This window comes from Chiloscyllium punctatum, chromosome 47 (genome assembly GCF_047496795.1).
Source record: "Chiloscyllium punctatum isolate Juve2018m chromosome 47, sChiPun1.3, whole genome shotgun sequence".
In the NCBI taxonomy this organism is placed as follows: domain Eukaryota; kingdom Metazoa; phylum Chordata; class Chondrichthyes; order Orectolobiformes; family Hemiscylliidae; genus Chiloscyllium; species Chiloscyllium punctatum.
Genome location: NC_092785.1, coordinates 18745893 through 18769451, shown reverse-complemented (window position 1 = coordinate 18769451; position 23559 = coordinate 18745893). Strand labels below are relative to the sequence as shown.

The window sequence follows — 23559 nt, the reverse complement described above, 5'->3', positions numbered from 1 at the left end:
AAATATAAGCTCTACTACTGTGCAGTGATCATGTAGGGGATAAATTTAACAAAGAGAGAAAAGGCAAGCAAAGAAAGGAAGCGGGAGGGTCTCCTCACTCTCGACACTGGCTTTGAGCTAGCTGGTTGGAGCCCGTGTATTGTGCACTTATAAACAAAGGTGTGTCTTGGTGAAGGGATACCGGCCCCGGGGCAGTTATTTCAATGTTAAATGAATGCATTCCATCATTATGAATGAGAATTGATTGGAAATCTGAACTGGAGTTTCACACAGAGGGTGGTGTGTGTGTGGAATGAGCTGCCAGAGGAAGTGGTGGAGGCTGGTACAATTGCAACGTTTAAGAGGCATTTGGATGGGTATATGAACAGAAAGCGTTTGGAGGGATATGGGCTGGGTGCTGGCAGGTGGGACTAGATTGGGTTGGGCTATCTGGTCGGCATGGACGGGTTGGACCAAAGGGTCTGTTTCCGTGCTCTACATCCCTATGACTCTGGAGTAAAATAGATCAGGCATTTGTGCGTTGCCAGAGTGAGTCTGCCAGGTGCCACAAAGGACGAATCTCAATCCACAACTGTTCTCAATTGGTTACATGAGCACAAACTACCAGGTCAGCTTTATTTCCTTTATGCATTGATGTAGGCATTGGGGCTGGGCCAGCAGTGATAATCCGTCCCTAGTTGCCCCTTGAAGGTGGAGGAGTTGTGCTTGTTGTCCATGTGCTGGCAGGCTGACCCACAATGCCCTTGGAGAGGGAATTCCAAAATTCTGGCACAACGACAGTGAAGGAACAGGGATATATTTCCCAGTCTAGATGGTGACTGACTTGGAGGGGAACGTGTAGGATGTGGTGTTCCCATGTATCTGCTGCCCTTGTCTGGATGGAAGTGGTCACGTGTTTGGAAGGTGCTGCATGAAGATCTTCAGTGAATTTCTTGCAGCTGGTACGCAATGCTGTTCCTGTGTGTCAGTGTTGGAGGGGCTGGATGTACGTAGATGTGTTCGCAATCAAGCAGGCTGCTTTATCCTGGATGGTGAGAGACAAAAAGTGTGGGGCTGGAAAAGCACAGCAGGTCAGGCAGCACCTGAGGAGCAGGAGAATCGACGTTTCAGGCATAAGCCCTTCATCAGGAATGTTGGGGGTGGGGCTCAGGGGGTCTGAGAGATAAATAGGAGGGTGGGTGGGCTGCAGGGGGAATGGTCACATTCTGCTTGTCCTGGATGGTGTTAAGCTTCAAGAGTGTTGCGGCTGTGCCCATGCAAGTAAGTGGATTAACGGGCATCAATTTAAGACTGAGATGAGGAGGAATTTACATTCATAGAGTACCTACAGTGTAGAAACAGGCCCTTCGGCCCAGCAAGTCCACACTAACCCTCTGAAGCATATCCCACCCAGACCCCGGTCCCCCATTACTCTACATTTACCCCTGACTAATGCACCTAACCTTCACATCCCTGAACGCTGTGAGAAATTTAGCGTTCCTCTGACCTGCACATCTTTTGGATGGTGGCAGGAAACTGGAGCACCCGGAGGAAACTTGGGCAGACGGGGAGTATGAGCAAACTCCACACTGACGTCACCCGAGGCTGGAGTTTAACATGGGTCCCTGCTGCTGTGAGGCAGCAGCACAAGACACTGAGCCATTGTGGCGCCCTCAAAAAACGTTGAGACTTTGGAACTCCTTGACACAGAGAGCTATTGTATAATTGTCCTGAATTTAAGACAGAGACAGAGTCCTGATCAGTCAGGGATTGACGAATTCTGGGGAAAGGGTAGGAAGGTGGACATGAGGACTGTAGGACCAGCCATGATCCTGTTGAATAGTGGAGCAGCCTCAAGGGGCCTCCTCCCGTTCTTATTTATTATGGCATTGTCATCTTATAGACCATCTACTCAATGTCCCACTGAGCCACCAAACGTCTCACATCCCTTCTTTGAGAGGAATGACTGAAGGCAACCATTTGACACTCCGTTTCATTCCAGTCATCAAATGGTTTATTTTACAGCCAGTGGGGAGTAAGTCGCTGGGTTTACCATGTCCTTATCCACTCAGCAAAGGAAATCACGTACTTTGTTTACTTTTCCTTCAGCACATCTTGGCTGGTTCAGGATTTCCTGCACAATGAGTGTTGGTGGTCAAGGATTTTTGTTATTATTCGTGTCAGTGCTCAGTATTTCTTTCACAGTGAATCTCGGTGCTGAGTCTCAATGTTCAAGGAGCTGCTCAGATACGGTGAGGTAAGTGACGACCCACTGTGAGTTGTAATTAATGTGCCCGGACACAGGCGGGAGAAAGTAACAATAAGGAGTCACAATTGTAGGCAGGAACTGAAACCTCAACGGGCATTTTATAACAACTTAAACAAAACAGAATGCAAGGCAGTACCAAAAGAAGTAGGATTCTGGGTAATCCAAGATGGAGGGCGGAAAAAGCTTGTGGCTGTAAGAAGTGCTTTTTTTTTTGAGGTATTTTGGGTTGGAAGACATTTCCTCGAATTCCAGGAGCAGTAATTACTCTTTTATAAGCTGTTGCTTTGGTTTGGAACTTTAGGGAAAAGAGATCAAAACAACATCACTTTTAAAAGGAGGAAGACAGGCAAATCGGGGACCACATCGTCAGAGCCAGAAAGCTACACTGATGTCTGAAACAGCAGTAAATCTGTTGAGTGAATCCTTTTCTGTTTGAGTTCAAGTATCTCTGGACATCTGAGTGCGTCGAAAGAAAATTAACAAACAGCGAAATTGACGGCTGACCTTGGAGGGACTTGTTTGGGAGAGCTGACAGCATGGGAGAAGCAAAGGGCATAGTTTTTCAGTGTAACCTTGCTGAAAATCTACAATGGTGAGTAGAATGGGTTCTTTTGTGATTATATAGTCAAAGAGATGTAGAGCATGGAAACAGACTCTTCGGTCCAACTCGTCCACGCCGACCAGATATCCCAACCCAATGTGCTCCCACCCACCAGCACCCGGCCCATGTCTCTCCAAACCCTTCCTATTCATATACCCATCCAAATGGCTCTTAAATGTTGCAATTGTACCAGCCTCCACCACTTCCTCTGGCAGCTCATTCCATACACATACCAGCCTCTGTGTGAAAACGTTGCCCCTTAAGTCTCTTTTATATCTTTCCCCTCTCACCCTAAACCTATGCCCTTTAGTTCAGGACTCCCCGACCCCAGGGAAAAGACTTTGTCTATTTATCCTATCCATAATTTTGTAAACCTCTATAACGTCTCCCCTCAGCCTCTGACGCTCCAGGGAAAACAGCCCCAGCCTGTCAGCCTCTCTCTATAACTCAAATCCTCCAACCCTGGCAACATCCTTGTAAATCTTTTCTGAACCCTTTCAAGTTTCACAACATCTTTCCAATAGGAAGGAGACCAGAATTACATGCAGTATTCCAACAGTGGCCTAACCAATGTCCTGTACAGCTGTAACATGACCTCCCAACTCCTGTACTCAATACTCTGACCAAGAAAGGAAAGCATACCAATTGCCACCTTCACTATCCTATCTACCTGTGACTCCACTTTCAAGGAGCTATGAACCTGCACTCCAAAGTCTCTTTGTTCAGCAACACTCCCTAGAACCTTACCATTAAGTGTACAAGTCCTGCTAGGATTTGCTTTCCCAAAATGCAGCACCTCGCATTTATCTGAATTAAACTCCATCTGCCACTTCTCAGTCCATTGGCCCATCTGGTCTAGATCCTGCTGTAATCTGATGGAGTCCTCTTCGCTGTCCACTACACCTCTAATTTTGGTGTCATCTGTAAACTTACTAACTGTACCTCTTATGCTCACATCCAAATCATTAATGTAAATGACAAAAAGTAGAGGACCCAGCACCGATCCTTGTGGCACTCCACTGGTCACAGGCCTCCAGTCTGGAAAACAACCCTCCACCACCACCCTCTGTCTTCTACCTTTGAGCTAGTTCTGTATCCAAATGGTTAGTTCTCCCCGTATTCAATGAGATCTAACCTTGCTAATCAGTCTCCCATGGGGAACCTTGTCGAACGCTTTACTGAAGTCCATATAGATCACATCTACTGCTTTGCCCTCATCAATCCTCTTTGTTACTTTTTCAAAAAACTCAATCAAGTTTGTGAGACATGATTTCCCACGCACAAAGCCATGATGACTATCCTGAATCAGTGTGTGCCTTTCCAAATACATGTACATCCTGTCCCTCAGGATTCTCTCCAACAACTTGCCCACCACTGAGGTCAGGCTCACCGGTCTATAGTTCCTGGCTTGTTTTTACCGCCCTTCTTAAACAGTGGCACCACGTTTGCCAACCTCCAGTCTTCTGGCACCTCACCTGTGATATAAATATCTCAGCAAGAGGCCCAGCAATCACTTCCCTAGCTTCCCACAGAGTTCTCAGGTACACCCGATCAGGTCCTGGGGATTTATCCACCTTTAACTGTTTCAAGACATCCAGCACTTCCTCCTCTGTGATATGGACATTGTGTAAGATGTCTCTATCTATTTCCCTACAGTCTATATCTTCCATGTCCTTTTCCACAGTAAATTCTGATGCAAAATACTCATTTAGTATCTCCCCCATTTTCTGCTGCTTCACACAAAGGCCGCCTTGCTGATTTTTGAGGGGTAAAAACAATGACTGCAGATGCTGGAAAGCAAATACTGGATTAATGGTGCTGGAAGAGCACAGCAGTTCAGGCAGCATCCAACGAGCAGCAAAATCGACGTTTCGGGCAAAAGCCCTTCATCAGGCCTTTATTCCTGATGAAGGGCTTTTGCCCGAAACGTCGAGTTCGCTGCTCGTTGGATGCTGCCTGAACTGCTGATTTTTGAGGGGCCCTATTCTCTCCCTAGTTACCCTTTTGTCCTTAATGTATTTGTAAAGACTCTTTGAATTCTCTACATTTTATTGAGATTCGTCGCTTAATTAAATTTTAAAATATGAAACATAGTTTACTAAGTTAGCCTGAGCAGTGTTTTTTTTAAAGAAATAAGATGGTGCTGTATTCTGGGTCTGTAGATTGCTAGGGATAAAGATGGCTTTAGTAAAGTAATGTGCTCTTCCTGTCAGGTATGGGACATTAGGGAGAGTTTCTATGTCCCTGATGATTATTTCTGCAGGAAGTGTCTTTCATTGCGAATTCTATCAGATGGCCGGGATTGGTTGGAGCGGCAGTTAGAGGCAATGAGGAATTTATGGGATCTAAGGGGGGTGTGATGGGTGGCAGTTATAGGAAGGGAGGGAAAAAAACACAGATACAGTCAGGTAGATGGGTTACCTCCAGGAAAGGTAGGAGAGGGAGGCAGGTAATGCGGGAGTCTCCTGTAGCTATCCCAGTTTCAAACAAGTATGCTGTTTTGGAAAATGTAGGGGGTGATGGAATCTCAGGAGAATGTAGCACAGAATGTAGCCAAGTTTCTGGTGCCAAGACTGGCTCTAATTAATGAGGGGTAGGTCAGGTTCCAAGTGATCAATTGTGATAGAGGTCTCTCTAGCCAGAGGCACAGACAGATGTTTCTGCTGCTGACAGTGAGAAATCCGAATGATGTGTTGCCTCCCTGGTGCCAGGATCAAGGGTATCTCACAGAGGGTGCAGAATGTTCTCAAAGGGGAGAGGGACCAGCAGGAGGTTGTTGTACACATTGGATCTAATGATGTAGGAAGGGAAAAGGACGAGATTCTGAAGGAAGAATAAAGAAAGTTAGGCAGGAATTTAAATAGGAGATCCTTGAGGGCAGTAATATCTGGATTACTCCTGGTGCTACAAGCTAGTGAGGGCAGGAATAGGAGGATAGAGCAGATGAATGCATGGCTGAGGAGCTGGTGTATGGGAGATGTTTTGAATCATTGGAATCTCTACTGGGGTAGAAGTGACCTGGGCAAGAAGGATGGATTGCACCTCAATTGGAAGGCTAAAAATAATATTGGCAGGGAGATTTGCTCGAGCTGCACAGGAGGATTTAAACTCGTAAGATGTGTGCTGGGACCCAGAGAGATACTGAGGAAAGAGATCAGTCTGAGACTGGTAGAGTTGGGAAAAGCAGCAAGTCAAACAGTCAGGGAAGACGGGGGGTGGGGGTGGGGGAAACACAAAGAATGAGGTAGGACTGATAAGCTGCATTTATTTCAATGCAAGAGGCTGAACAGATCAGCATGGTTAGGAACGTGGGACTGAGATATCATAGCAATTACAGAAATATGACTCAGAGATAGACAGGACTGGCAGCTTAATGTTCCAGGATACAAATGTTATTGGAAGGATAGAAAGGCGGGGTGATGTTGGTGGGGTGGGGGTGGGGGGGGGGGGGGGAGCAATAGAGGAGGAAGGAAGAATACAGTCTTAATGCTATCCCTTATCAAGAGTTTTTGATAAGTATAGCCTTGATGCTATCCCTTAGCTTCAATATTCCTGGGAATACATTCAGGTAGATATTCAGATGGAACAATGAAATAAGTGAGGGATAATTAGATTAGATTACTTACAATGTAGAAACAGGTCCTTCAGCCCAAGTCCACACAGACCCACCGAAGAGCAACCCACTCAGACCCATTCCCCTACATTTATCCCTTCACCTAACACTACGGGCAATTTAGCGTGGCCAATTCACCTAACCTCCACATTTTTGGACTGTGGGAGGAAACCCGCACTGGGAGAATGTGGGAAGTCCACAGAGAGTCGTCTGAGGTGGGAATTGAACCTGGGTCTCCAGCACTGTGAGGCAGCAGTGCTAACCACTGTGCCACCGTACAGCTAGACCAGAGAGCTATAGATTAGATTCCCTACAGGCCCTTTGGCCCAACAAGTCCACATCGACCCTCTGAAGACTAATCCACCCAGACCCATTTCCCTCTGACTAATGCACCTAACACTGTGGGACAATTTAGCATGGCCAATTCACCTAACCTGCGCATCTTTGGACTCTGGGAGGAAACCGGAGCACCCGGAGGAAACCCACACAGACACGGGGAGAATGTGCAAACTCCACGCAGACAGTTGCCCAAGGCTGGAATCGAACCTGGGACCCTGGTGCTGTGAGGCAGCAGTGCTAACCGCTGGGCCACCATGCCACCCCCATTATTGGGATGTAGTAGACACCCCACCCCAATAATCAGTGGGAAATTGGGAAACAAATCTGTAAGAAGATTTCACTTATCTGTAAGAATAATAGGGTGGTTATAGTAGGGGGTTTTAACTTTCCAAACACAGAATGGGGCTGATATAGTGTTAAGGGTTCAGATGAAGAGGAATTTGTCAAATGTGTACAAGAAAATGTTCTGATTCAGTATGTGGATGTACCTACTGGAGAAGGTGCAAAACTTGACCAACTCTTGGCAAATAAGGCAAGGCAAGTAACTGAGGTGTCAGTGGGGAAGCATTTTGGTGCCGGCGACCATAAATCTATTAGTTTTAAAATAGCGATAGAAAGGATAGGCCAGATCTGAAAAGTTCTACATTGGACGAAGACTAATTTTGACATTATTAGGCAAGAACTCGCAGCACGGTGGCTCAGTGGTTAGCACTGCTGCCTCACAGTACCAGGGTCCCGGGTTCAATTCCAGCCTTGGGGGGGGACTGTCTGTGTGGTGTTTGCACATTCTCCCCATGTCTGCGTGGGTTTGCTCCGGTTTCCTCCCAAAGTCCAAAGATACGCAGGTTAGGTGAATTGGCCATGCTAAACTGCCCGTAGTGTCAGGCGCTTTAGTCAGATGGAAGTGGGTCTGGGTAGGTTACTCTTTGGAGGGTCGGTGTGGACGCGTTGGGCTGAAGGGCCTGTTTCCACACTGTAGGTTATCTAATCTAAAAACTTTCGAAGTTGATTGGGGGCGGATGTTTGCAGGTCACGGGACAGCTAGAAAATGGGAAGCCTTCAAAAATGAGAAAACAGAGTCCAGAGACAGGATATTCCTGTTATGGTGAAAGGCTAGGCTGGTAGGTGTCGGGAATGATGAATGACTTGGAGAAATTGAGGTTCTTGTTGAGAAATAGAAGGAAGCATATGCCAGGAACAGACAGAGTGAATCCTTAGAAGTGTACAAATGCAGTAGAGGGAAATCAGAAGGGGAAGAAAGAGAACATGAGATAGCTTTGCCAAATACGAGAATCCAAAGGGATTCCATAAATACATTTAAGGATAAAAGGGTACCTAGGGTGAGAATCTTGTGTGGGTGAGTTGTGTGTGTGGGTGTGGGAGTGAGTGCGTGGGTGAGGGAGCCAACGTATGGAACCGCAAGAGATGAGGGAGATACTAAATGAGTATTTTGCATCAGTGTTTACTGTAGAGGACAGTAAAATGTCATGATGGTAGAAGATAGAGAGGGTGCTGGAGGGTTGATTTTCAGACTGGAGGCCTGTGACCAGTGGTGTGTCACAAGGATCGGTGCTGGATCTACTGCCTTTTGTCAGTTATGTAAATGATTTGGGATGTGAACACGAGAGGTATGGTTAATAAGTTTGCAGTTGGTGACATCATGCAAAATGTCCATGTTACAGAAGAGGAGGTGCTGGATGTCTTAAAATGCATAATGGTGGATAATCTCTGGGACCTGATCAGGTGTACCCTGCAAGTCTGTGGCACGCAAGGGAAGTGATTGCTGGGCCACTAGCTGAGATTTTTTTATCAGCGATAGTCACCCTGCAAGACTGGAGGTTGCCGAACAATTGAAGGAAAGCCAGGATAATATAGACCAGTGATCCTGACATCAGTGGTGGGCAAGTTGTGAGAGGGAAACCTGAGGGACAGGATTTACACGTACTTGGAAAGGCAAGAACTGATCATGGATAGTCAACATGGCTTTCTATATGGGAAATCATGTCTCACAAACTTGATTGAGTTTTTGAAGGATGAACAAAGAGGATGAGGGCAGAGAGGTGGATGTGACATATGTGGAATTCAGTAAGGTGTTCGACCAGGTTCCTCATGGTAGACTGGTTAGATCGCATGGAATTCAGGGAGAACGAGCCAGTTGGATACAGAATTGTCATGATAGAAGACAGAGTGTGATGGAGGGTTGATTTTCAGATGGAGGCCTGTGACCAGTGGTGTGTCCCAAGGATCGGTGCTGGATCTACTGCCTTTTGTCAGTTATGTAAATGATTTGGGATGTGAACACAACAGGTATAGTTAGTAAGTTTGCAGATGACCCTAAAATTGGAGGTGTAGTGGACAGTGAAGAAGGTTACCTCCGCGTACAACAGGATCTTGATCAGATGGGCCAATGGGCTGAGGAGCGGCAGATGGAGTTTAATTCAGATAAATGTTGCAGTTTGGAAAGACGAATCAGGGCAGAATTTACACACTTACTAGTCAGATTCTTGGGGTGTTGATGAACACAGAGACCTTGGAGTGCAAGTTCATGGATCCTTGAATGTGGGGTTGCAGGTAGATGGGACAGTGAAGAAGGCATTGGTGTAGTTTCCTTCATTGGACAGAGCATCGAGTACAGGACATAGGTTAGATGATTTTTGGAATACTATTTGCAATTCTGATCTCCCACAGACAGGAAGGATGTTGTGGAACTTGAAAGGGTTCAGAAAAGATTTATAATGATGCTGTCAGGTTTGGAGGGTTTGCAACACAGGGAGAGGCAGAATAGGCTGGGGCTGTTTCCCTGGAGCATCAGAGGCTGAGGGGCGACCTTATAGACATTTATAAAATCTTGAGGGGCATGAATAGAGTAAATCGATAAGGTCTTTTCCCTCGGGTGGGGGAGTCAAGAAGTGGAGGGTAGAGGTTTAGTGTGAAAGAAAAAAATCAAAAAGGACCTAAGGGACAACTATTTCATGCAGAGTGTTGTGCATGTATGGAATGAGCTGACAGAGGAAGTGGCAGAGGCTGATACAATTACAGCATTTAAAAGGCATCTGGACGGTGTATGAAAAGGAAGGGTTTAGAAGGGTATGGGCCAAGTGCGAGAAACTAGGACTGGATTGATTCAGGCTATCTGGATAGCGTACAGGAGTTGGACGGAGGGTCTGTTTCTGTCTCAATGACTCTTAAGAAGGCAGGCAGATTGACAAAGTGGTAGTTTCAGTTATGGATGGTGGAAAATGGTACGCAACAATGGAACAAATGGTCAAGTTGGTTTTAGGAAATAGTGTCAAGGACTGAATGTAGAAGACCGTTTTAAATATTGTATGTTATGGTCCCAGCTGTTAAGGGTACCATTCAAATCAGATTCCAGCTTGACAACAGTCTCAAATATTTTAAGTTTTTTATTTTGTATTTGGCTGCCGTAGAACATCTTCATGTGAGGCTGCCACTGTCCTTTTAGCACAAGAACATAACCTTATTAATGAGATACAGCAAATTTTAGAAATATATTAGCAACCAGAAGAGCAAAGAGTCTGCCTTTGACCAGCAATGTCCTTTACAGATACTCGATCGCTGTGAAGTATTATTCTGAGTTCAGTTCGTTAATTTTTTGCACAACTGATTATTTCCGATCTGCATAGCTGAGAGTCATTTTTTCCAGTTCTGAGGAAGTGGACTCCCTTTCAGTTAATGCAGCCAGGAAAATTCCACAAGCTCTTTCGACCTGGAGATTCTGTTGTAAGACTAGAAATACATCTTCAAATGGAGGTCAGACCAGTATGCTTATTTGCACAATTTAACAATTCGAGTAATGGATATTTTACTGCATTGATTAACTCCTCTGTGAATTTAGCTTGTGTTAGAGTGTATATGCAGATGTTGGTGCACGAACTCCGATGCTGGAGCATGAATTCAATTTCTTGAAAGACAAATGTTGGACTATTGAGAGTCTTGTCTTTATAATTATGGTTAACTTCTCGTCAGATTACAGCACATACGACAAATAGTGGCTATCACAGCAGAAAATTGACAGACAGTGCAAAGAGGAATATCATCGATTTTCTCTGGTTTACCACTTCTACATCAGTATTATTCTGTTCATTTCTGTGGATCTGGAGGTGACAGTAGATGCGGTTGGCTCTTATAATATGCTTGACAGTCAGTGCATTGAATATCAAAATCAATACAATTGGAAGGAATGATATCATTACAACATTAATCCTGAGATACACTTTCCAAAATAATGTATCAGAGTCTGATGTTGTGATGCAAAACCAGGTACAATGTCAATAACAACTAAAGGAGTAATAGCAAAATACCAAACAATTGACTGCAAACAGCAGACCACACTCACTGTTACTATAGCAACAAATGCAGTCCTCGTATTACAATATCTTGCTGTTAGCTTGTGGCAACAAACTGCTACAAACCAATCAAATATGAAAGCAACTGTGAACCAAACTGAACAGTCCAGGGCTGCAGCATTGAAAACAACTCTCGAGGCACACACAAGAGTGATGGATAAGAAAGTAACTGGGAGAGAAAGGTTGCTAATTCAGTCCAGTAGGACATTAATGATGACGAGAAGCAGATCTGCTGTAGACATTGCCAACAAATAGCAAGTGACGCATTGGAGAGCCCACAATTGCCTCGATTCAGGATGACAATTCCAACTAAATTAACTAAGCAAAATAAAGAAATGTATACTACTTCATGACTGGAGTCACAGCAAAAACATCAGATTAACTTGTTTACGAAATCAGACCAATTGCCTCAGGTTAATACATTAACTCAATTACACAATACGTGGTGAAAATTTACAATAGAATTATTGACTCAAGCAAACCAGAATGAAATAAACATATGTTGTGAACCAGTGGACAAACCAATAAATGAACAAATAAATGATGAGTAAAAACTGTTACGAATCAAATATTTTAATGCAAGTATGTTATGGTGACAGACAGATTCTGTAGAATTTTCATGCTCATTAAACTGGCAATGGAGAAACAAAAATTGAAGTGGTAATAAGGACATGGTAATTCAGAGCAATGGACCCAATCAGGAACATTACACATGAGCGGCCATGACAATATCTGCTTTCTGAAGGGGATCTGTGATGGCTGACTATGATGTTTAGGTTGTTGGACTGACCTGTCTCTGAATGGAGGCGCACAAGTTCTCACTTATGCTCATCTACAGGGACTGTCAATCAGGGAAGGGAGAGGCAGGAGATCAGGAAGCATAGAAGCATATGAGAATCATTCTGGAATTCGGTAAATGTGGTACTTTGAAAGAACAATGTTATGGAGTAGACCAAACCTTCCTCAAAATATATGAAGAAGCAAGCCTAGATCCTAACCTTTATTTTAAAGGCAGATGGAAGATACATGTATTGCACTTCAGATGCAATTTGATTGACCAAACTAACAGATTTGAAGCAAAACATTTCATTCATGCGCAATAGTTAAATCAAAACAGAAGAATGAAGAAGTTAGAATGACTTCACTCAATCGGAAAACTTAACAGAATAATAGAATATTTAACTACATAGTAAACAGTAACTATTCTGATATTGCAACATTCCATAAACACGCCCATGGGAAAAGGCAAATTCAGTAAAACAGGTTGTCTCAACGCGATCCTAGCAGCAGGTAGAGAACCCCTCGTTTTTAGCTGTAATTGAGAAAGGGGAAAGAAACAGCTTCTACATAACTGATCTTACTGAAAAACTTAAAGTAAAACCCCTGACACTTTAGGGAAGTGGAAAAAAAACCCAGCTATTGTCACCTAGGGTGTTAGCCCACTACAATCCAAAGCAAGGGGTGATGCTGACATGTGATGCCTCCCCGTACAGTATCCGGGTAAAGTTAATGTGGGCTCACTGCTGGCCTAACAGAGAGGAGAGCCTGGTAATGTACCCTTCCCAGGTATCAGCTGATGCTGAACGCAGTTACTCTGAGGTAGAGGGGGGAGGTTTGGAGGTCATCTTTGGCATGAGAAAGTTCCACCAGGTCAGTCAGAGATGTACAGTATGGTGACAGACCCTTCGGTCCAAAGAATTTGACATAGTAACAGATCACAACAGACCCATCCCTCGGGCTCCTTAAAGAAGATAAGACCGTATCCCCCAATAGCTTCTGGTTGAATTCAGCGGCCGGCCATTATTCTCAGTGCGTACAATTACAAGTTGGAACACCACCCAACAGGGCAAGTGGCAAATGTGGGTGTCTTGAGCCACCTTTCACTGACAGATGCACCATTGGTGGTGCCTTCTCTGGAAGCATCCATTCTGGTTTTAATCTTTCTGGTCACCATTCCAGTCATTGCTGACAATATCTGACTGTGGACACAAAAAAAGAACCCATCCTGGCAAAACTAAAACAGCTGGTGGTAATAGGGGGCAACAGTCTCTGTGCTGTTACATTACCCTATACACCACTTGCCATCCTGACTACCTAGCCTATCCTTATAACTCAAACCCTTCAGTCCTGGCAACATCCTGGTATATCTTTTCGGAACCGTCTCCAATTTAATAATAGAGGCCTTCTGTGCAAGGATGACTAGACCTGTACAGGGTACTCCAAAAGTGGCCTCACCGATGACCTATACAAGCACAATGCAGACTCCCAAATCCTGGACTCCATGATCTGAGCTATTAAGGCAAGCATGCTAAATGGTTGCTTTACCTCCCTGTGTACCTGTGGCACAAGTTGCAAAAAGCTATATATTTGAACCTTGAGGTCTCTCAGATTGACAACACTATGGCATGGTGGCTCAGTGGTTAGCACTGCTGCCTCGCAGTGCCAGGGCTCTGGGTTCAATTCCTGCCTCGGGCAGCTATCTGTGTGGAGTTTGCACATTCTCCCCATATCTGCATGGGTGTCCTCCGGGTGCTCCGGTTTCCTCCCACAGTTCAAAGATGCACAGGTCAAGTGAATTGGCCGTGCCAAATTGTCCATAGTGGTAGGTGCGTTAGTTGGGGTAAATGTAGGGAAACTGGTCTGGGTGGGTTACTGTTAGGAGGGTCACTGTGGACTTGTTGGGCTGAAGGGCCTGTTTCCATTCTGTAGGAAATCTAATCTAATCTACCCAGAGTCAAAAAGTGTGGTGCTGGGAAAACGCAGCATCCGAAGAGCAGAAGAGTCGAAGTTTTGAGCATGAGCCCTTCATCAGGAATGAGGGCTACACTACCAAGGGCCCTTCCATTAACTGTATAAGTCCTGCCATTGTTCATCCCAGCAAAATGCAACCCATTTATCCAAATTAAATTCTGTCTGCCATTCCTTGTTCCATTGGCCCAATTGATCAAGAGTCCTCTGAAATCTTCAGTAGCTTTCTTTACCGTCTGCTCCACCACCAATGTTTGTTTGTTGATGAGAAAGCTTTTCAAGGATTATGGGGAGAAACCAGGAGAATGGGGTCTGTGTTATGATACAGGGTAAACCCCTCTTAATTTAAACCCGACACACACAAAAGCTCACCTCACACTGTAATCTGTTACATTTTGAGTGACAAAGAACAATCCCAAATGTCACTATTGAAAGAAAAATCTAACAATTTTTCCAAAACAGAACATTAAACAACTATTTATAACTCCTTTCTCTTAGTCTTATTTCTCGCTCCCACTCTACAATACACGTAAATTTATGGCAAATCAATTTCAAACCCAGTTGTCGTCTTCGGATGTCGAACGTTCTGTCAGCTTCGGTGTTCTGCTACACAAATTTCTTATGGACAGGTACCTTTCCAAAAGCTGATACATTAATGCTTGGCAGCTCTTTGCTGTTCTCCCCTGAACTGTTCAAAATTTCCCATTTTATACCCAAAACATTGGATCATTTCATTGGTTTGATATCATCCAAAACAGTAAAATTCAAATTCTGGGGCATAATTTAAACTGATTGGCCAAATTTGAATTTGTTTTGAACTATGGTATCGCAGCTTCAGCTCTGTGTTTCAACCAAATGTTGCATTTTAATATTTTTCAGCACACTCTTAAAGGTACAACATACACCTACACTTTCAGAACACCTCCCCCCTTAAGAAAAAAATGAACCATCACAATGGAAAGATGACTTCTTTTATTTTCAATTGCTTAGCCACATTTACTATGACATTCATATAACTTTAATCTAAGTTCATCGTAACTTCTTCCCACATATATGTAACATTGAGTAAATACCAATCTCATCAGCATGTAAGTTTGCTCGCTGAGTTGGAAGATTTGTTTTCAGACATTTCACCACCATACTATGTAACACCATCAGTGAGCCTCTGGTGAAGCACTGGTGGTATGGCCCGCTGTTTATTTACATGTTTAGGTCTCCTTGGGTGGTTGATGTCACTACCTGTGGAGGTGTCATTTCCTGTTCTTTTTTTCTCAGTGGATGGTAAATTGGATCCAAGTCAATCTGTTTGTTGATAAAGTTCCGATTGGAATGCTGTGCTTCTTGGAATTCTCGCACGTGTCTCTGTTTGGCTTGTCCTAAGATGGAAGTGTTGTACCGGTCGAAGTGGTGTCCTATCTCATCTGTACGTAACGATAGTAGTGAGAGAGGGTCATGTCTTTTTGTGGCTAGTTGATGTTCATGTATCCTGGTGGCTAGTTTTCTGCTCGTTCCATGTGATTATCATCTTCCTGTAACTGTATAGTTCTATACCCTATGTCATTAGCATTGATGGCAACTTTCAATTTTCTTGAAAAGTTTGGTGTAGGTAAACTTGGGGTGGAAGTTAATATTGCTTTTAAATGGTAAATTCCTCCTGGCATTGTATTGTCCACCGAAATTTTGTGTTCTTCTTCAGCAAACCTGTAGTGGTGCCACTACACTGCTGAAGTTTGGAACAAACTTCAGATAACATCTCCTTCGTCCCCAAATTGAAGCACCTCTTTACTTGAGGTTGGTCGTGGAAATCCCTAGATGGCCTTTGTCTTTGTGCTTCAGAGAGTTAATCTTCATGACCGATATTATGTCCCGAGAATGTCACCTCTGCTTTAGAAAATGTAGTTTTGTGTAAGTTTATCACCAGTTTTGCCTCTCTTAGTCATTTAAAGAGCTCTGCTAACTGTGATCTTTCCAGGACTTACCAAAGATCACTACATCATCTAACTAGACTGCACAGTTTATTAACCCCACCACAACTCTATTCATGGTGTGTTCTTCATTCCAAAGAACATCATTTTGAATTGATATAGTCCATTTTAGGGTTACAAATGCAGAAATTTATTTTGCCGGCTCTGATCAAGGTAACTGCCAATAACCACACAATAAGTCCAACTTAGTGATGTAACTGACTTGTCCAACTTTCTCGATCCAGTCCTCCAATCTCAGTTTTCAATATGAGTCCGATTTTGTTATGGCATTGACCTTCGGATAATCCACACAAAATCGTTGAGTCCCATCAGGTTTTGGGAACTGAGATCAATAGTGAACTCCACTCGCTGTGGCTCAGTTCGATGATATCCTCGTTGATCATGGCCTCCGCCTACCTCTGGACATGTCTGGCTTCAGCCAATGAGGGTGTTATTTTATTGGAGCAATATTCCCTACGTCTACTTCATGTACAATAGCATTAGTCACATTTGATTCCTTCATGTGTCTTCATACTGCAGTAGCAAACCTCTCAATGGTGTTCTTTGCTCCTGAGATGGATTGTTTGCTAACCTTTCACACTCTTCAAGGAATTCTTCATTGTTTAACAATTTTGGCCATAACAAAATCATTGTTTAGCATTTTTTTGAGGCACTTCAAAATCCACAACATCTGGATTTGATTCCTCATTCTATGGGGCAGTAACTAACATCTGCTTCTTCAGTGCTTTCTCTCCATGATAATAACCCTCAAGAATAACATCTGCCTCCTTTTTGGGGTACAGAACAACATGTATATCTTTTATTGTCTCGTCTTTCTGTTGCAGGTCCATTACCCTTCCAGGACCAGACACTATCAGAGCAAGGGGATGTGATGGATAGCAGTTATAAGAAGGGGGAAAAGTCGCAGATACAGTCCCAGAGATGGGTTAACTCCAGGAAAGGTAAGAGAGGTAGGCAATTAGTGCAACAGTCTTCTGTGGCTATCTCCATTTCAAACAAGTATGCTGTTTTGGACAATGTAGGGGGTGATGGATTCTCAGGGGAACATAGCACGAACAGCCAAGTTTCTGGTATTGAGACTGGCTGTAATGCGAGGAGGGGTATGTCGGAGTCCAAGAGATCAATTGTGTTAGGGAACTCTCTAGTCCGAGGTACAGACACGTTTCTGTGGCCAGCAACAGAAAATCAGAATGGTGTGTTGCTTCCCTGGTGCCAGGATCAAGGATGTCTCCGAGAGGGTGCAGAATGTCCTCCAGGAGGAGAGGGGCCAGCAAGAGATTATTGTACACATTGGAACCAACGACATAGTAAGGGAAAAAGTTGAGATTCTGAAGGGAGATTACAGAAAGTTAGGCAGGCATTTTTTAAAAAAAGGAGGTCCTCAAGAGTAGCAATATCTGGATTACTCCTAGTGCTACGAGCTAGTGAGGGCAGGAATAGGGGGATAGAGCAGATGAATGCATGGCTGAGGTGCTGGTGTATGGGAGAAGGATTCACATTTTTAGATCATTGGAATCTCTTTTGTGGTAGAAGTGACCTGTACAAGAAGGACAGATTGCACCTAAATTGGAAGGGGACTAATATACTGGCAGAGAGATTTGCTAGAACTGCTCAGGAGGATTTAAACTAGTAAGGGGAGGGGGGGGCACTCAGGGAGATAGTGAGGGAAGAGATCAGTTTGAGACTGGTATAATTGAGAACAGACGCGAGTCAAACAGTCAGGACAGGCAGGGACAAAGCAGAGAACAAGGTAGGACTGATAAATTTAAACTGCATTTATTTCCATGCAAGAGGCCTAACAGGGAAGGCAGATGAACTCAGGGCATGGTTTGGAACATGGGACTGGGATATCATAGCAATTACAGAAACGTGGCTCAGGGATGGGCTGGATTGGTGGCTTACTGTTCAAGGATACTAATGCTATAGGAAGGATAGAAAGTGAGGCAAGAGAGGAGAAGGTATGGGATTTTTGATTAGGGGTAGCATTACAGATGTACTGAGGGAGGATATTCCCGGAAATACATCCAGTGAAGTTATTTGGGTGGAACTGAGAAATAAGAAAGGGATGTTCACATGTTTGGGATTATATTATAGACCCCCAAATCTTAGCAGGACGTATACACTTAATAGTAAGGTCCTAGGGATTGTTGCTGAACAGAGACCTTGGAGTGCAGTTTCGTAGCTCCTTGAAAGTAGAGTCGCAGATAGATAGGATAGTGATGAAGGCGTTTGGTATGCTTTCCTTTATTGGTCAGAGTATTGAGTACAGCAGTTGGGAGGTCATGTTGCGGCTGTATAGGATATTGGTTAGGGCACTGTTGAAATATTACGTGCAGTTCTGGTCTCCTTTCTATCGGAAAGATGTTGTGAAACTTGAAAGGGTTCAGAAAAGATTTACAAGGATGTTGCCAGGGTTGGAGGACTTGAGCTACAGGGAGAGGCTGAACAGGCTGGGGCTGTTTTCCCTGGAGTGTCGGAGGCTGAGGGGTGACCTTATCGAGGTTTACAAAATTATGTGGAGCATGGATAGGGTAAACAGACAAAGTCTTTTCCCTGGGGTCGGGGAGTACAGAACTAGAGGGCATAGGTTTAGGGTGAGAGCGGAAAGATATAAAAGAGACCTAAGGGGCAACTTTTTCACGCAGAGGGTGGTACGTGTATGGAATGAGCTGCCAGAGGAAGTGGTGGAGGCTGGTACAATTGCAACATTTAAAAGGCATCTGGATGGGTCCATGATTAGGAAGGGTTTGGAGGGATATGGACCGCTTGCCGGCAGGTGGGACTGGATTGGGTTCGGATAACTGGTCGGCATGGAGAAGTTGCACTGAACGGTCTGTTTACATTCTGTACATGAGATTTGTCATATTTGTATCTATCACTACCTTCTCTTTTAATCTCTATCCTGTTAACTTAACTTTGATGACAAAGTCGCAACTTCTCAAGTTCAAATTATGTCTCTTTTTGCTCAGCTAAGAACATTCTCTCTTTTTGTTTTCTATTTCTCTCTTCTCTCTTTCACTCTGCCTTTCTTCTCTCTCTCTTTGCTCAACTAAGAACCTTTTTTTTGTGTTGTCTCTCTCTCTTCTCTCCTCTCTCTCTCTCTCTCTCTCTCTGTTCATCTTCTCACTCAATTTTCCTTAATTGTAATTTAAGTTTTTCTAACTTTGCTGCACTTGTCTGTTTGTCTGACACACCTAAGTGTTTGAGTGCTGACCTGAAAATTCCCACTTTACTTTCCTCGTTGGTTCAACCAAATTCCAGAGTTTGGTCTTTTCTTTTGTTTCTATACTTTCTTGGCAAATTTGGGAATCATCTTCAAACCCCAGAACCTCTTTCACAATTTGAGGAGCCAATTCTCTTACTTTTAATTTTCCCAACCACAAGTCACCGACATTAAACAAATTGTCTCATCTACATTTTGTTTAAAGATCTAGGACAGTAACCTGCAAGTGTTTCAATCTGCTGGGCTTTTCGTGGAAACAAATCTACTCAAATTTGTCCAAACCTCAGACTGGATCTGCCTTACCCTGTCCAAATCACAAATGTGAGACTCAAACTGTTAAATATCCAGCGAAGAGCCCCCAAAATGTTATGCTATGCGGTAAAACTCTCTGCTAATTTAAACCCACACAGAGAAAAGCTCACCTCGTACTGTAATCTGCTAAATTTCGAAGGGCAAAGAACCATCACAAATATCACTATTTTTACAAATTAACAATTTTATTCTTTAGGTACAAAACAGAACTTTAAATAATAAATATTTATAGCGGCTTTCTCTGAAACCTATTTCTACCTTACACTCTACAATGCAATAAATTCCCTCGTAAATTTATGCCAAATCAATTTCAAAGCCAGTTGTTGATTTCAGATGTAGAACTTTCTCTGCAGATTTCTCTAGGTCACCTTTGGTGTTCTGTTGCACAAATGTCTTATGGTAAGGTTCCTTTCAGAGAGCTATTCTGCTGGTTGTGTTGGTGCTTGGCAGGTCTTTGCTGTTCTCCCCTGAACTGTTCAAAATGTCCAGGTTTGTACCCAAAATATCGGATCATTTCATTGCTTTGATGTCATCTCACACAGTAAAATTCCAATTCGATTGGATTTTGGTATCTGGGGCATAATTTAAACCGAATGGCCAAATTTGAATTTGTTTTGTACCATAGTAACACAGCTGCAGATATTTGTTTCAACCAAACTCACCTCCAGACCTTATGAAGCCTGTCCCATCATCCCCAAGGCCCAAGTCAGAAGTGTGCGGGAATACTCCCAACTTGCCTGGATAGGTGCACCTCCAACGACATTCAAGAAGCTAAATATAATCCGGGATCATGGCAAGTTTTGATGTAGAGTCACATCAGACTCAAAACCTTTAAATTTATTTTCTTTCTCCGCAGAAACTGCCAGATTTGCTGAGTTCATGCAACATTTTCTTTGTTTATTGCAGATATCCAGCATGTGCAGTGGTTTACCTTCATTCCAAGATTTATCAGTCCACTTGATTGTCACCACATCCACAACCCTTCAGTCTGTTCCGCTCCCCCACAGTCACTCAGTAACAGCAGGGTGTACCATATGCAAGGCATATTTCAGCAGCTCACCGCGGTCCCTCAGACAGCTCCCTCTCACCCTCACAGCCACTACTGACCAGAAGCAGCAGATGGATGGGAATGACACCACTTGCAAGTTCCCTTCAGGACACTCACCTTTCTGGCTTGGAAACATATCACTGTTCCTCCAGTGTTGCTGGATCAGTTAAAAGACATTTGGACAGGGAGAGGAAAGGTTCAGGGGCATATTGTTCAAATAGAGGGAAATGGGACTAGTTCAGTTTAGGAAACCTGGTCAGCATGGATGCATTGGCCAAAGGGTCTGTTTCCATGCGCTATGACTCTGTGCGGGTGCTCTTAGACCAAATGGTCTGCAATGGTTTGAGAAGGCAGCTCACCACCAACTTCTGTAGTGTAACTCTGGATGGGGAATAAATACTGACTCAGCCTGCTCTCTATTGGAACTAAATACTCTGTAAAACATTTATAAATCAACCTGCTTCAGCAGATGGAAGGAGGTAACAATAAAACTGAAGTACTTGTGAAACCAATACGAACACATAAATTGGACAGAACCAAAGCCAGGGAAAGTATGTCAGATTTCAAGAAAGAATGAGGGAGTTGAGTTAAATTGCATTTACTTAAACATAACTGGATTTGACAACTTATCAATAATGCCAACAGCTGCAAGTATTGGGTAGTAAATAAGTGCTAGCTATAAGATTGCTAAGTATTTTATTCTGTCCCAGTCAGGGCTGTCTGTTCCTATGGAGTCAATGACCACCGCAATACATTAACATTGTCAACACAGTCTCATTTTATTTGGAAGCTAAATGTCCAGTGAGACAATAAATCTGGTTGAATCACTAATTACATTAGTTGCAGTACTCTGAACAAGCAGCAAAATAACCACTTTCCTCTGAGGGTTATTATGCAGTGGAATCTATTTTTAAGAATAAAATGTTAATTTCTTGATAATTGGAATTAAATTTTATTGTCATGTGTACTCATGTACTTCTGTACTTGAGTACAGTGAAAACTGTACAATGGCACCATCCTATCTACAAAGGTACCTTGGTATAAAATCAGAGGTACAAAGTGGAATAATTAAGCACAAATTTAAAGTTAAATATTACCGTCTGTCTTAGCATTAAAAAAAAAGGAAACAAAGTTAAAAGAATAATTTTGAAGTATTTTCAAAAGACAGAACAATGCACTACACTTTTTAATAAAGTTATTCTGTGAGATGTAGCTTTTCCTTCATTACCGCCTTTTACCAACAAAACACTGAGACGGGTTTTCCAGTGAGTAGGATTGCTCTCGAGCCCTTTTCCTTCTCATGAGAGAAGAGAGCTCTGCATTTCTTAGAGGAGGCTCTGTTCCATGTTACCCTCAGCAGTGTGGAACCCTACTTCCATCCTGACAGACCTTTCCTGGCTAGAACTGTTCTTATAATGCATAAAGCAAGTGTGATTTGACAGTGCTATAACAGCAAGGTGCCATGTGGGTCATGATATAGGGCCCCAGGTTAATCAGGTGCCAGGTGGTTAGGTGCCAAAGTGCCAGATATGTAGGGTGCCAACTGGTGAGGGATTAGAATACCAACTGGGATGTGAGTAGTGTCGTGATTGAGTTCCCTGATTGGGACTGTTAACCTGTTCCGATCAGGGAGACCTGGCTGACAGATATAAACAAGAGTGTTGGGGGTTCTGCTCACTCCAGGTATTGGCTCTGATCTAACTGGGTCAATGTCACGTACTATGTCCTTGTAAATAAAGGGGTAGTTGGTGACAGGGTACCAGCCTTCGAGGAATTATCCCATAGGTGGCAAGAATGAGGTTAATGATGTAAGCAGGCAAAAGCACATGCGAACTGAAGTGCAAACTAGATGTCAATCAGGCTTTGTTATCAGGAAATGTAGCAAGTGGAGTTTGAGTTAAGGGTAGGACGATGGAAGTGAAGACAGTCAGCAGGCTGCCGAGCTTGGAGGCTAGGACTTGAGTGAAGACAATTGCACAGCCTCACTCTGGACACTGAACATAGAACTGTACAGCACAGGAAAGATTGGATAATTAGATTACTTACAGTGTGGAAACAGGCCCTTCGGCCCAACAAGTCCACACCAACCCTCCCAGACCCATTCCTCTACATTTACCCCTTCACCTAACATTAGAGCTAATTTAGTATGGTCAATTCACCTAACCTGCACGTTTTTGGACTGTGGGAGGAAACTGGAGCACCCGAAGGAAAACCATGCAGGCACGGGGCGAAATGTGCAAACTCCACACAGACAGTTGACTGAGGCGGGAATCGAACCTGGGTCCCTGGCGCTGTGAGGCAGCAGGGCTAACCACTGCACCACAATACCGACCATAGGCCCTTCAGCCCACAATGTGGCACCAAACATGACGACAGACCTAATTAATTCCTTCCACCTGCCCTTGGTCGATAGTCCTCTCTTCCTTAAATATCCAAAAAAACAACCCGAGTTGTTCTAAACTCTCCTTATAGCTCATACCCTTTAATCCAGGCAGCATCCTGGTAAACCTCTTCTGCATCCTTCCAAAGCCTCTGTGTTTCATTTAAAGTGGCGGCCAGAATTGAACACAATACTCTTAAGCGTGACCTAACAAAAGGTTTATAAAGCTGTAACAGATAAATTTTTTTATCAAAGTGAACAGTATCATGAGAGGCATGGACAGGGTGAATGTACTCAGAATTTTTCCCAGGGTTAGGGAATCGAGGACTAGAGGGCACCAGTTTAAGTTTAGAGGGGAAATAATAAGAGATCTTGAGGAGAAACTTTGGTTACACAGTGGTTAGTCTGTATATTAAATGAGCTGCCAGTGGAAGGGGTGAGGCGGGTATACTAACAGCATTTAAAAGGCATTTGGTCAAATATATGGAACTGAAAATTTTAGAAGGATGTGGGCCAAGTTCAGGGAAATGAGATTAACGTGAATGGGCATTTTGATTGGCTTGGAACAGTTTGGGCCTGCCTCGGTCCTGTATGACTCAATGACTTGAGAACTCTATATCATAACATTCTGACTCTTGTACTCAATTCCCTGACCAATAAAGGCAAGCACGCCATGTGCCTTCATTACAAACATA

General features: G+C 43.6%; 1 long non-coding RNA gene across 2 annotated transcripts in view; it reads left to right on the top strand.

Annotated features, from left to right (window-relative positions):
• Nucleotides 1–23559, top strand: part of LOC140468530 (uncharacterized) — a 26964-nt gene extending 3405 nt beyond the window's left edge. The window contains exons 2-4 of one of the 2 annotated variants that reach the window (XR_011955677.1): nucleotides 16726–16842; nucleotides 20062–20229; nucleotides 20343–23559. This is a non-coding gene — a long non-coding RNA (uncharacterized lncRNA). Of the gene's footprint in view, nucleotides 1–16725; nucleotides 16852–20061; nucleotides 20230–20342 lie in introns of both variants that reach the window. The other variant, XR_011955678.1, reaches the window with a different exon arrangement.